The 12,390-nt window shown below is 41.7% G+C and overlaps 1 protein-coding gene across 28 annotated transcripts in view; it reads right to left on the minus strand.

The window, feature by feature from the left end:
* Positions 1–12,176, minus strand: part of ZNF207 (zinc finger protein 207) — a 65,415-nt gene extending 53,239 nt beyond the window's left edge. For 16 of the 28 annotated variants that reach the window (XM_073235213.1, XM_073235209.1, XM_073235212.1 and 13 more), the window contains exon 1: positions 12,042–12,175. The gene's annotated coding sequence lies outside the window, so the exon portion shown is untranslated. Of the gene's footprint in view, positions 1–12,041 lie in introns of all 28 variants that reach the window. The other 12 variants (XM_073235208.1, XM_073235214.1, XM_073235211.1 and 9 more) reach the window with 2 other exon arrangements.
* Between the last annotated feature and the right edge of the window lie 214 nt (positions 12,177–12,390).

Consider the following 12,390-nt stretch of genomic DNA (forward strand, 5'->3'; position numbering starts at 1 on the left):
AACAAAAAGGTGCTTGCTGTGAAATGAGAATGATTGTATCTGAGACCCCAGGCTTCATGCGATATTTGAAGACAATGAGATCCTTTCCCTATGCAGAGAATATCTTCCGCCTCTAAGGGAAAAGAACAGGAGTTGTTATCTCCTCCCGCTGGCTTTCCTTCTTCATTGGTGGGGGGATGCAGGCAGGAGAGGGTCAAAAGGTCCTGGCATCCATTGTGTTTCATTTGTGTTACTAAAACTTAAGGGTCTCCCTAAGAAACGGCTAGAAAGAGAGGGGGGTCGGGATATAAATCCAAGAGACACGATCTGCGCCGACCTGACATGTTACAATGGCTGTCATCATCAGAAAGAGGGACGAAGGTGTCAGCGTTTGGCCTGCTTGCAGAACCACTCGTTCACCTTCTTAGGTGAGCTTCTTTAGCTTTCCCCATGTGGGGACTGAAGCTTGTCTAGTTTCCATAGTATGGGTGCGAGCCCTAACACTGAGGTCTTGCAATGCTCGTAAAATTCCCTCATCCCTACTGAAAGGAAAGGAGCAACACACAGCAGCAATTGACCGGAGAAATCCGCTTTATCAGGGAAAGGTGCTGAGTTATATAGGAAGGGGCATGGGGTAATTGTGGTGTTACTTCTACGGGGCTGGTGGCTATTGGCTAGGTGCTGGGAGTGGGAGGGGGGAGAGAGGTGATTGGGCTTCAGGTGGCACCCTCGTAACCGAGGACCCGGAAGAGAAGCCGGAAGTTCGCCATCTTACTGGTGGGGGTCCCTTCACCCACTACGTTTGGTTATGATGTAATTTCAGGCATTTGCTAGGTAGCCACTCACACTGGTTCCCTGTGGAAGCATAAACATAAGCATAACCACATCCCCAGTGTAAAACATGTCCTGGGAGCCATTGTCCTTCCACAGTTCTGTAAAAAATAGGTTGGTAAACAGAAGAATGAGTAGTTAAAAGGGGTAAAATGTGTTTCTGCCGCTGAACCTTTAGGAAGCGCATTCCAATGATTTAAAAAATTGAGAGTAAACAAAACTTTGTATATGAGTATCCGTGGAGTCATTGTAATAAGGGAACCCCCTGCATTCCCGTGTGTTTATGTAAATAATCTTTAAATGTCCTATTGGCATGTTCAATAATGGCTTGACCTTGACTATTAAAGGGAATGCCAGTGATATGTTGAATATGATAATGTTGTAGAAAGGTGGACAATTTTTTAAAGGTATATGCAAGGGCATTATCAGTCTTCAAAGTTTGGGGAAGACCCGTAACAGCAAAGTAGGACAGCAAGTGTTGGATGGCGCTATTAGGTTTTTCGGAAGATGAAGGGGTTGCCCACTGAAAATGAGAAAAGGTGTCAATGGTGTGGTGAACGTAGCGCAATTTCCCAAGAGGAGGGAATTGGAAGACATCCATTTGCCAGATATGGTTTCCAAGAAGGCTGAGGGGATTACATCCTCGTGGGAGCAAAGGGGTATTAAGGGATTGACAGAACAAGAACGAAGGATATCATGAGCTTGTTGGCTTGAGATATGGAACCGAGAACGTAAACCACGGGCATTAGTATGATGCAGTGCATATTCTTCTGTTGCTGCTTGAATAGTACCTATTAGGAGAGAATCAAATTTAGCATTTCCGTAACTAAGGGGACCAGGAAGAAGAGAATGTGAGCGGATATGAATGATAAAAAAGGGTGAATGCCGATGAAGAATGTGCGATTGGACAGCGCAGAAAAGCGACAGAAAGGAAGTAGGTTGTGAGGAAAATGAAGGGGGTAGGTGTGTAAAAGGCAACAGGGACACAGTATAAACAGCATACTGAGAGTCACTGACACTATTAAAAGGGCAGGAGAAATCTTGAAGGGCTAACAGGATAGCAAACAATTCGTTCTGTTGTACAGAGGAATATGGAGAGAGAACATTTTCTGTTTGATCTGCCAACTGATGTGAAATTCAAGACACTGAGAGATTTCTGAAGAAGACAGATTAGAAACAATTTGGGATGGATCCACGCTTTGAAGTTGATGACAGCAATGACGACCTTTAAGAATTAAATTTTATCAAGATAGGTTATTAGTCATTTATTTTGTTTGTTAGGTAAAAAAAATCCACTCTAAAAGACTGTGAGGTTGGCCTAACGCAGCAGAAGGTGAGTGAGGAGTATGAAAAATGCACGAAAGACGATACGAGGGATTAAGGCGTGAAAGAAAGGCTTCTCAAATACGTTGTTCAACAAATTGGAGTTCTTGTTCCGATAAGGGAGGTAAGAAGCGAGGGCTGTCCAACTGTGGAGCGCCCTCTAAAGTTTGAAATAAATGTTGTAGGGCATAGGTTGGAACACCTAAGGATGGATGGGCGCAATTAATGTCTCCCAAAAGTCTCTGAAAATCATTTGAAGTTTTTAAGTTATAACATCTAATTGAAGTCCTTTGAGGTTTAATTTGTGTGTCATTTAGAAGGTATCCAAGATAATGTATAGGAAGGTTCTGTTGTATCTTTTCAGGAGCTATACATAAGTTATATAAGGACAACTGAGATAGGAGATATTGATAAGCTGCTTGTTGCATAGATAGTGGGTGTGGCTAAAAAAATATCATCCATGTAATGATATAGGAGAATTTGCGGAAATTGATGCCTAACTGGTAAGAGGGCTGGCTCTGTTTACAAATTCCTGACTTAAAGTTGGGCTATTAAGCATACATTGAGGTAAGACATGCCACTGATATCTGGTTGTGGGTCTATCATGGTTGAATTCAGGAATAGTAAAAGCCAATTTTTCTTTATCTGCATCTTGTAAAGGAATGGTAAAAAAACAATCTTTAAGATCAGTTACCAGTAAAAGCCAATCCTTAGGAATCATAGAAGGGTAGGGCACTCCTAGTTGTAGGGGACCCATAGGCTTGACGCATTTATTTACCTCTCTTAAACCCATTAGCAACCTCCATTTACCACTAACTAGCCTTCTTTATAACAAAAACTGGAGAATTCCAAGGGGAAATGGAAGGCTCAATGTGTTTAAGAGTTCATTGTTCTTGTACTAGAGATTTCAATGCCTGGAGTTTATCTTTAGGTAGGGGCCACTGCTCTACCGAGACAGGTTTAGTCTGTATCCATTCTAATTGTAAAGCTTGAGGACTCAAGTGCGCAGTGGCCTCTAGTTTAAAGCTTTCATTAACGAATCAGAGTTATCAGCACGGACAAGAGGATTAAAGCCCATATTCATCATGATATTTTTAGCCTGTGGGGATAAAGATGGAATGTTAAGAAATGCACCAAATTGCTTAAGTATATCTCAACCCCATAAATTGATGGAAATATGTACTGTATAAAAAGATACAACAGCTGTTTGTCCTTCAGGGCCTATACTTGTCATAGGAGAGGAACTTTGAAAAACTTCCCGAGTGCTTCCTAATCCAGACAAAGTGATTTGTGCCCTTTGTTTTTCCCATATGTTTGGCCAGGTACTTAAAGAAATAATAGAAACATCTGCCCCAGTACCAATTAACTCTAAAAATTCAGTATCTTGTATTTTTAACATCGAAGTAGGTCTCTGATCATTAATAAGAGTTTCCGAGAAAATCTTTTCTCCTGTGCTGCCAAAACCACCCTGGCGTGGCTGATCTATTTTTGGAAAGGAAACATAAGGAAGGAGTAATAATTGTGCTATGCGATCACCAGAGAGAATATGGATAGTTTGAGATACACTTGCCATAATTTTAATCTTGCTTGTATACTCTTCATCTATTACTCCAGCATGAACAAACAGCCCTTTCGTAGTAGAGCTACTATGACCAATAATCAACCCTACAGTGTTTGGGGGAATAGTACCAAAGATTCCAGTGGATAGTTAATAAACTCCTCCACCGAGGGACAAAGTATACTTTTGGGCAGAACTGAGATTGGCGGTCATGCTGCCAAGAGTAGCAGCTCAGAGGTCAGATACATTTAAGGTGGTGGGTTGCTCATCTGATGAGCCATCCGGTTGCTGACTGGTTGCAGGACCTTGGCCCCGCCTTGCCGTTTCCTGGCGGGGGAAGAGGATTGCCATTCTTGTCTGTAACAGATCGGTATTCCATAGCCCAATGTCTCCCTTTTCCACACCTTTTACATGATTTTAACCCTTGAGGGGAAGAAGGCAAAGGTCTTTTCTTTTTACAATTTCTCTGTGTATGTCCAGGTTTTCCACAATTAAAGCAAGTTGGTCTAGGGATCCCCTTCTATATAGCTGCAGCTAGAACTTCAGCCTGATAAGCAACTCCACCTATTCCGGCACATGCCCTAATCAATTCATCTACCAGGGCTCCACTGGCTTTTAACGGGCGGAGGGCCTTTTGACATTCTGGATTAGCATTTTCAAAGGCTAAAACTTGTAGGAGTGTAGTAGCAGCGGAACTATTTCCTAGACTGTGAAACACAGCATCTTTCAAATGGGATAAAAAGTCAGTATAGGGGAGGAGCCAAGATGGCGGTGTGAGTAGGGCAGGGGAAATCTCCTCCCAAAACAATATATATTTTTGAAAATAAAACAAATACCACTATTCCTAAAAGAGAGGCCAGAAGATACAGTACAACAGTCAGGCTACATCTACATCTGCGAGAATTCAGCGCCTCATGAAGGGGGTAAGATACAAGCCGTGGCCCAGCGGGACCTGAGCGTGCCCCCCACCCCAGCCCACCGGCAGAAGAGGAGTCGGAGCAGGGACGGAGTGGGAGCCCAGGACTGCTAAATACCCAGCCCTAGTCATCTACACTGGGAGCGCAGACACACAGTGCATGGTGTGCTGGATATTAGGGAAATGGAACAGTAAAACCTGTGAGCAGGTCACCGCAGCTGGCACCCCTGGGACAAAAGAAAAGCAAGTGCTTGTTGAAAGTCTTAAAGGGACAGGGGCCTCATAGCTGGATGGAACCATCCCAGCACACTCGGCCAAGCAGGCTGGGAATCCTGGGGAACTTTGGGCGCCCTAACCCCCTGGGCAGCAGCACTGCTCTGAAGCCCCTCATGGTGATAAGCAGCCTCCTGTCCATTTTCCACCCTGCACGGCCCTGCCACAGCAGGGGAGCAGCCTGAGAGCGCCCATGTCCACAGTAGCCGCCCAGAGCCTCCTCCACAGCAGCCTGGGCCAGACTCAGAGGCCCTGCTGGGTGCACAGCAGCCCAGCACAGAGAGAGGAAGCCAGGACAGGATGCAAAGGGTCGCCATTCTTGCAGGAGAGCACACCCAGCATGCCTGCCTCTCCCCACCAGGCTCTGGGCTGCCCTGATGGCTGCCCCACCCACGGTGGCTCAGGAAATAAAACCGGAAGCTCCTCCTCATGTGTGGGTAGTCGGCACAGGCAGTGGAGAAGGGCAAGGTGACCAGCAAGCAGGAAGGGACATTGTTCTCCCAGTTGACACACATGCTAACTCCCTATGACTGCCTCTTTCACCATGAAAAGGCAGAAGAATTTGATCCAGTCCAGAATTATCCAAACAACCCCCAAGAAGGAGCCTGGGAGATAGATTTAACCAATCCTCCTGAAAAAGAATTCAAAATAAAGGTCATAACCATACTGATGGACCTGCAGAGAAATATGCAAGAGCTAAAGGATCAAGTTAGGAGGGAGAATACAGAAATAAAACAATCTCTGGAAGGACCTAAGAGAAGACTGGATGAGGTGCAAGAGGCCATTAATGGAATAGAGATCAGAGAACAGGAACACAGAGAAGCTGAGGCAGAGAGAGACGAAAGGATCTCCAGAAATGAAACAATATTAAAAGAACTGTGTGACCAAGCCAAACAGAACAATATTTGCATTATAGGGGTACCAGAAGAAGAAGAAGAGAGAAAAAGGAATAGAAAGTGTCTTTCCAGAAATAATTGCTGAAAACTTCCCCAAACTAGGGAAGGAAATAATGTCTCAGACCACGGAAGCCAAGAGATCCCCCAACACAAGGGACCCAAGGAGGACAACACCAAGACACATAATAATTAAAATGGCAAAGATCAAGGACAAGGACAGAGTATTAAAGGCAGCCAGAGAGAGAAAAAATGTCACCTACAAAGGAAAACCCATCAGGCTATCATCAGACTTCTCAACAGAAACCTTACAGGCCAGAAGAGAATGGCATGATAGGTTTAATGAAGTGAAACAGAAGGGCCTTGAATCAAGAATACTGTATCCAGCATGATGATCATTTAAACATGAAGGAGGGATTAAACAGTTCCCAGACAAGCAAAAGTTGAGGGAATTTGCCTCCCGCAAACCACCTCTCACAGGATATTTTAAAGGGACTGCTCTAGATGGAAGGACTTCTAAGGCTAAATACACATCAACAGAGAAAATAAAATCACACCAAAGAAAGCAGACCAACCAAATACTAACTAAAGACAAAAAATAAAATCAACTATTCACAAAAGCAGTCAAAGGAAACACAATAGAGTACAGAATAAAACACCTCACATATAAAGAATGGAGGACAAGGAATAAGAAGGGAGAGAAATAAAGAATCATCAGACTGTGTTTATAATAGCTTAATAAGCAAGTTAAGTTAGACAGATAGTAAAAAAGCTACCCTTGAACCTTTGGTAACCATGAAAATCTAAAGCCTGCAATGGCAATAAGTACATATCTTTCAATAATCACCCTAAATGTAAATGGACTGAATGCACCAATCAAAAGACACAGAGTAATAGAATGGATAAAAAAGCAAGACTCATCTATATGATGGTTACAAGAGACCTACCTCAAACCCAAAGACATACACAGACTAAAAGTCAAGGGATGGAAAAAGATATTTCATGCAAACAAGAGGGAGAAAAAAGCAGGTGTTGCAGTACTTGTATCAGACAAAATAGACTTCAAAACAAAGAAAGTAATGAGATAAAGGACATTACATAATGATAAAGTGCTCAGTCCAATAAGAGGATATAACCATTATAAATATATATGCACCCAATACAGGAGCACCAACATATGTGAAACAAATACTAACAGAATTAAAGGAGGAAACAATGCAATGCATTCATTTTAGAAGATTTCAACACACCACTCACTCCAAAGTTCAGATCCACCAGACAGAAAATAAGTAAGGACACAGAGGCACTGAACAACACACTAGAACAGATGGACCTAAAAGACATCTATAGGACTCTACACACAAAAGCAGCAGGATACACATTCTTCTCAAGTGCAGATGGAACATTTTCCAGAACAGACCACATACTAGGCCACAAAAAGAGCCTCAGTAAATTCAAAAAGACTGAAATTTTACCAACCAAATTCTCATACCACAAAGGTATAAAACTAGAAATAACTTGTACAAAGAAAACAAAAAGACTCACAAATACATGGAGGCTTAACAACAAGCTCCTAAATAATAAATGGATCAAAGACCAAATTAAAATAGAGATCAAGCAATATATGGAGACAAATGACAGCAACAGCACAAAGCCCCAACTTCTGTGGGACACAGCGAAGGCAGTTCTAAGAAGAAAGTATATAGCAATCCAGGCCTATTTAAAGAAGGAAGAACAATCCCAAATGAATAGTCTAAAGTCACAATTATTGAATTGGAAAAAGAAGAACAATTGAGGCCCAAAGTCAGAAGAAGGAGGGACATAATAAAGATTAGAGAAGAAATAAATAAAATTGAGAAGAATAAAACAATAGAAAATATCAATGAAACCAAGAGCTAGTTCTTTGAGAAAATAAACAAAATAGATAAGCTCCTACCCAGACTTATTAAGAGAAAAAGAGAATCTATACACATCAACAGAATCAGAAACGAGAACAGAAAAATCATGACGGACCCCACAGAAATACAAAGAATCATTACAGAATACTATGAGAATCTGTATGCAAACAAGATGGAAAACCTAGAAGAAATGGACAACTTCCTAGAAAAATACAACCTTCCAAGACTGACCAAGGAAGAAACAGAAAATCTAAACAGACCAATTACCAGCAACAAAATTGAATCAGTAATCAAAAAACTACACAAGAGCAAACCATGGAATTTTATCAGACATACAGAGAAGACATAATACCCATTCTCCTTAAAGTTTTCCAAAAAATAGAAGAGGAGGGAATACTTCCAAACTCATTCTATGAAGCCAGCATCACTCTAATACCAAAACCAGGCAAAGACCCCACCAAAAAAGAAAATTACGGACCAATATCCCTGATGAACACACAGATGCAAAAATACTCAACAAAATATTAACAAACCGAATTCAAAAATACATCAAGAGGATCACACACCATGAACAAGTGGGATTCATCCCAGGAACGAAAGGATGGTACAACATTTGAAAGTCCATCAATATCATCCACCACATCAACAAAAAGAAGGACAAAAATCACATGATCCTCTTCATAGATGCTGAAAAAGCATTCAACAAAATTCAACATCCTTTCATGATAAAAACTCTCAACAAAATGGGTATAGAGGGCAAGTACCTCAACATAATAAAGGCCATATATGATAAACCCACAGCCAACCTCATACTGAACAGCGAGAAGCTGAAAGCTTTTCCCCTAAGATTGGGAACAAGACATGGAAGCCCACTCTCCCCACTGTTATTCAACATAGTAATGGAGGTCCTAGCCACGGCAATCAGACAAAACAAAGAAATACAAGGCATCCAGATTGGTAAAGAAGAAGTAAAACTGTCACTATTTGCAGATGACATGATATTGTACATAAAAAAACCCTAAAGACTCTACTCCAAAACTACTACAACTAATATCTGAATTCAGCAAAGTTGCAGGATACAAAATTAATACAGAGAAATCTGTTGCTTTCCTATACACTAACTATGAACTTGCAGAAAGAGAAATCAGGAAAACAATTCCATTCACAATAGCATCAAAAAGAATAAAATACTTAGGAATAAACCTAACCAAGGAAGTGAAAGACCTATACCCTGAAAACTACAAGACACTCTTAAGAGAAATTAAAGAGGACACTAACAAATAGAAACTCATCCCATGCTCTTGGCTAGGATGAATTAATATTGTCAAAATGGCCATCCTGCCTAAAGCAATCTACAGATTCAATGCAATCCCTATCAAAATACCAACAGCATTCTTCAATGAACTGGAACAAATAGTTCTAAAATTCATATGGAACCACCAAAGACGCTGAAGAGCCAAAGCAATCCTGTGAAGGAAGAATAAAGTTGGGGGGTCTCACTTCTCAACTTCAAGCTCTACTACAAAGCCACAGTAATCAAAACAATTTGGTATTGGCACAAGAACAGACCCACAGACCATTGGAACAGGATAGTGAGTCCAGATATTAACCCAAACATATATGGTCAATGAATATACGATAAAGGAGCCATGGACATACAATGGGGAAATGACAGCCTCTTCAAGAGCTGGTGTTGGCAAAACTGGACAGCTACATGTAATGGAATGAAACTGGATCATTGTCTAACCCCATACACAAAAGTAAATTTGAAATGGATCAAAGACCTGAATGTAAGTCATGAAACCATAAAACTCTTAGAAAAAAACATAGGCAAAAATCTCTTGGACATAAACATGAGCGACTTCTTCATGAGCATATCTCCCTGGGCAAGGGAAACATAAGCAAAAACGAACAAGTGGGACTATATCAAGCTGAAAAGTTTCTGTACAGCAAAGGAAACCACCAATAGATCAAAAAGGCATCCTACAGTATGGCAGAATATATTCATAAATGACAGATCCAGTAAAGGGTTGACATCCAAAATATATAAAGAGCTCATGCACCTCAACAAACAAAAAGCAAATAATCCAATTAAAAAATGGGGGGTGGAGCTGAACAGACAGTTCTCTAAAGAAGAAATTCAGATGGCCAACAGACACATGAAAAGATGCTCCACATCACTAGTCATCAGAGAAATGCAAATTAAAACCACAATGAGATATCACCTCACACCAGTAAGGACTGTCACCATTCAAAAGACAAACAACAACAAATTTTGGCAAGGTTATGGAGAAAGGGGAACCCTTCTACACTGCTGGTGGGAATGTAAACCACTTCAACCATTGTGGAAAGCAGTATGGAGGTTCCTCAAAAAGCTCAAAATAGAAATACCATTTGACCCAGGAATTCTACTTCTAAGAATTTACTCTAAGAATGCAGCAGTCCAGTTAGAAAAAGACATATGCACCCCTATGTTTATTGCAGCACTATTTACAATAGCCAAGAAACAGAAGCAACCTAAGTGTCCATCAGTAGATGAATGGATAAAGAAGATGTGGTACATATACACAATGGAATATGATTCAGCTGTAAGAAGAAAACAAATCCTACCATTTGCAACAACATGGATGAAGCTAGAGGGTAGTATGCTCAGTGAAGTAAGCCAGGTGGAGAAGACAAGCACCAAATGATTTCACTCATGTGTGGAGTATAAAAACAAAGAAAAAACTGAAGGAACAAAACAGCATCAGACTCACAGAACCCAAGAATGGACTAACAGTTACCAAAGGGAAAGGGACTGGGGAAGATGGGTGGGAAGGGAGAAATAAGGGGGGGAGAAAAAGAAAGGGGGCATTATGATTAGCATGTATAATGTGTGTGGGGTCACGGGACGGCTGTGCATCACAGAGAAGATAAATAGTGATTCTACAACATCTTACTATGCTGATGGACAGTGACTGTAATGGTGTTTGGGTGGGGCGGACTTGGTGATGGAGGGAGTCTAGTAAACATAATGTTCCTCATGTAATTGTAGATTAATGATACCAAAAAAAAAAAAAAAAAGATCTGTTTAGGGCTCCATTGGGCCTTGAATAGTTTTGTAAAAGGAGCAATTTTTCCAGATAATTCAATTTTCATCCATGCTCTCAACACAATAGATTTTACTTGGGTCAAAGCTAGATTTGAGAGACCAGCCTGAGCCTTTAAAGTGGCATGGGGTCCAGTCCCAGTAAGTTCTGACTCAACTGGACCAGGAGGTTGACGGGTGGCATTTCGTCGAGCCTGCAAAGTGGCTTCCTCATACCACCAGTTTTTCAATTGTAGCCATTGAGATCCTTCCAAGGCTGTCTTGAAATATTCTCCTAATCTACCGGTAACAATAAATTTTCAGCCAAAATGGCATTAAGCTGACCCAGCACAAAAGGAGACTGTGGGCCATAATTCTGAACAGCTTGTTTCAATTCCTTCAGTACCTTATAAGGAACAGGTAAATACGTCACCTCAATTCCTCCTTGAGGATATTGAGGGTTGGGAGGGATGGGTTGTCTATCGATAGGGAAAAGTGAAAAATTAGTCCTCGGAGGGTATGAAGTTGGAGATGAAAGGAAATCGGGAGGTGGTGGAAAGTCATCATTATCATTAATATCGTGTGAAGAGTCCTTAGGGAAAGTGAAAGAGCGTCCAGCCACCTGCGGAGCCGGGGGCGGAGGCGGCACGAAAGTAGGTGTTCGGGAGGCAGTTAGAAGGGAGGCAGAGAAGGCGCGGAAATAGGAAAAGCAGAAATAGGAAAGGCAGGCAAAGGAGGAGCAGAAAGGGAAGGTTCGGGAGGATTTGTGCCTAAGGTTAATTTCTGTAGAAATTCTGTTAATAAACCAGTAAGTTTTTATATGTCTGAGTGAGAATCGGAAGAGACCTTAGAGCCCTCCTCTCCACTCTCCTACTGACCACCACCCTCGTCTGGAGGAGGTGACAAGCTTAAAGCGTCCGCAATATCTTCATATAAAGGGTCGCGTGTAGCGAGATCAACTGATCCAGCGTCTGTCTCCGAATTTTTTTCCAATAATTGTAATGCTTGAGAAATGGAATTACAAAGGGACCATAAGGAGATGGGCATTGTGTCCCCTTGTTGATGAGCCTGGCGAAGAGTTTAAACTTTTCGCCAGGCTTCATTATTTAGTTGCACCTCAGACTGAAAACGAAACCAAAAGCAATGTTTCTGTACTTTACTAAATAATTCTTTTAACAACTTGTCTTTGGCTGGAATACCAGTAGAATGCAAAAGTCCCTGTATAAGTCGCTGGTATTCCTTTTCTAAAGACGGGGAATTCCCCATGCATGCCAGAAGCTCAACTATCGCGGTTTCAGCTTACCCGAAGTTGTTCCCTCTTCTGGTTCCCAGCCACTGGTCGTGCCTCACGTTGGGCGCCAAATGTTGCGACCTGCTGAGGTGTACCGGGAAGTTACAAAAAACAGACAACAAAGATAGACAATGGCTGCAGCCCCGATGTGGCGCAGCTCCTTTATTTTTATACTGCCTTTCTCGGACCTCAGCCAGATATCGTATTTATCTTTTCTTTCTCACTGGGAACAGACCAAAACATTCTGTTGATTTTTAAAAATCTGCCCAGTAAGCAGGGCGGTGTGTGCACACGTCCCCAAGGCCTTGCTGTTTGCAGTGTAAGGCATCTTGGCTCGTTAGTGAGAACAAGATACGCTTTT

The sequence above is a fragment of the Manis javanica genome, chromosome 4 (assembly GCF_040802235.1).
Source record: "Manis javanica isolate MJ-LG chromosome 4, MJ_LKY, whole genome shotgun sequence".
Classification (NCBI taxonomy): domain Eukaryota; kingdom Metazoa; phylum Chordata; class Mammalia; order Pholidota; family Manidae; genus Manis; species Manis javanica.